Source organism: Neocloeon triangulifer, unplaced genomic scaffold, assembly GCF_031216515.1.
Source record: "Neocloeon triangulifer isolate White Clay Creek 2 clone unplaced genomic scaffold, ASM3121651v1 ptg000008l, whole genome shotgun sequence".
In the NCBI taxonomy this organism is placed as follows: Eukaryota; Metazoa; Arthropoda; class Insecta; order Ephemeroptera; family Baetidae; genus Neocloeon; species Neocloeon triangulifer.
The window spans coordinates 521,312-523,997 of record NW_026775550.1 but is presented as its reverse complement, the minus strand read 5'-3'; positions in this window follow the sequence as shown (position 1 = coordinate 523,997).

The window sequence follows — 2,686 nt, the reverse complement described above, 5'->3', positions numbered from 1 at the left end:
CACTGTTGTTTTATCCAATCCAAATCGGTTCCATTTATTCTCATTATTCCACAAATAATGAAAAATTGATAACGTTGCTGGCCCCCATTTGATTATGATTATGATGATCCGTGATGATCATTTATTTTAGTTATTATTCATACAGTAAGTCATTATTGCTTCTTGATCTAAAAGCATTTTTTAATTTCTGCTTTATTTCTTTATTTTTTAAAATTCAACATTCCAACGGACATTGACTATTAACTAGTCTTTTAATTTTAATTATTGTTTAAAAAAATGCATTTTTACGGACATGGCTGCAACCGTCCTTATACGGACGCAGAGCGGAATGCATAACTAGCACGGCTGAATTGAGTTTTAATGTAAAATAATGCTGCTTTTCTGTACACTTGTATTATACAGTAAAGACATGAAATAAAATTGTAAGGTATTCAAACAAATTTAATAAAAATAATAAATATTTGATTATTATAGCAGAAATTTGCTCAAAAAAGTGATAAAACACTATTGAAATTTTGTTCCAGCTATATTATATATTATAGTATATAACTGAATTAAAATGACTATATTAGTGCGAAATCGTTTTGTTAATCATAGCGGAATTGTAATTTTTTTAACCTGCTTATTTGGAGCAGAAATATTTTCCTCGTCATTTTAGAATTTCAGATTATATATTGCTGTCGTCGTACTGCAGGTTAGATGGCTTCTTTTATGGTTGTTGGGACCTACTATATTTTTAGATTAATCGACAGGACTAGCATTCGACCAATTACATAAATTTGAATTTACACAAAGCGCAGCATCGAAATGACAGGCGAGGTGACAACCCACGAGGCAAAAACAAAATATTGGTTTCTCTCACACAAAGTGCGACCTACTTGCATAATGACCTGAAAGTTCTTCCTCTGCAGAGCGCGCCGCTAAAACACTATACTCCGTACACAACACACTCTGCATCCGATCATTATAGTCGCCTTCGCTCTCCTGCCGTGATTTACTCTTCTTCTTCTCTTTTACGCTTACAACATTATTCTCGCTTATTTAAATGCACTCGCTATTTTATTTGGGGCGCGGAAAAGAACAAAGAGATTTTCAAAGGTGAAACTGAGAATGCATCATCCTCATGAGAGTTTTTTTAATTTAAAAAATTGAATATCAGGCCCTGAAATGTTTAAGATAATTTTCCAACGAAAGAATTAAATATTTGTATAATTATAAGATATTTAAGAAAACGAAAAGTATTGCAACGTTATGTATTTAATTTTATTTATTTTTATGTATAATTAAATTAATTGTGTTTATTTGTATGATTCATAAAGTGCGGTTTCATATTCTGCACTTGGTCCTCTCAATTTTGCTAAATGCTTGGTAAAAGAATAGCATTTAGCTAAATTGAGAGGACCAACAGCAATTTATGTTTTTTTTTTTTCAGTTTCTTTAAATAAGTTTTGTTTGAACCTATTGTATGGTGAAAAAGAGAGAAATTCAAGATATTTAATTAATTTTTCATACGCAGTTTTTATTAACAGCTTAATTGTTAAGAGAGATGTATTTAAAATTTTACATAATTTTCTTGATACTTATAATTTCTGAAAATTTTTTGTAACAAAATAGATTGTGATTCCAATAGGCCTCATATTTTGAATGTGAGTTATAAAAATAACATAATTTCTTGGGAATTAATGAAAACTGAACAGTTAGCAGTAAAGCCTATCATCTTAATTATGCGTTATAATTTATAAATTTTATAATATATTAAATTTAAAATTAATAAAAAACATTCTTGAAATTACAAAAAATGTAATTTTTAATATTTATTAGTTAATATTATGTACCATAAATAATTGTTAAAAAAAATTATAAAATGTTGTATTTATTCTGTATGTCTTCCAAAAATTATACCATTTATTTTTTTTATTTTAATATTATTTAAAATTAAAAATTTTTTTATTTTAAAATAGAATATATATACAACATTTTTAATAATTGAAATATAAGTATTATTATTTAATGTTTAAATTTTTTTAATTATAAATATATATTTCTATGCTATCTGTAATTTATTATATTTCTTTTATTCATAAATGATATTATGAAAAAGTTGTGTGAAGTTAGGTTATTATTCATTATTTTAGTTTATTAAAAATCTTGAAGCCAACAATGTATTTTGAAACGGATTGTCTTCAAATCAATTTGATTAAAATGATAAGAACGTTGTATAGAGTAATTTGTAGAGAGATCTTAATTATTTTGCTTTTAAAATATTCATTTGTTCATTTTTGTGTCTAATTGAGAGATTTTAATCACAGGAATTGGCTTGCAAAATTTGTATGGGTGGATATAGAAAAAAAACAATGAAAAAAATTGGGAGAAAAATCCGCGAGCAGTATGTCACAGAGATCACGCATTTGGAAGGCGGCTGGTGCAATAAAAAGAGCAGCCGAAGAAGAGACTCTCGCATCGTACGGCGGCGCGGACGCTCTCTCTTTCTTCGGAGGCAGCCTTGGCCGTGGCAGGCAGAGAAAGCTGCATCATACCTGAGGAACTACACAATGCACACGTTTATGTATAAAATTTTAATCTGGTTGCGCCGGGGCGGGGAGGAGCGGCGAAATGAAGGAATAAAATTCTCCCGTCTCGGAGAGAAAGAAAGAGGAGAGGGTTATCCCGAGTCTCGATTCCACTT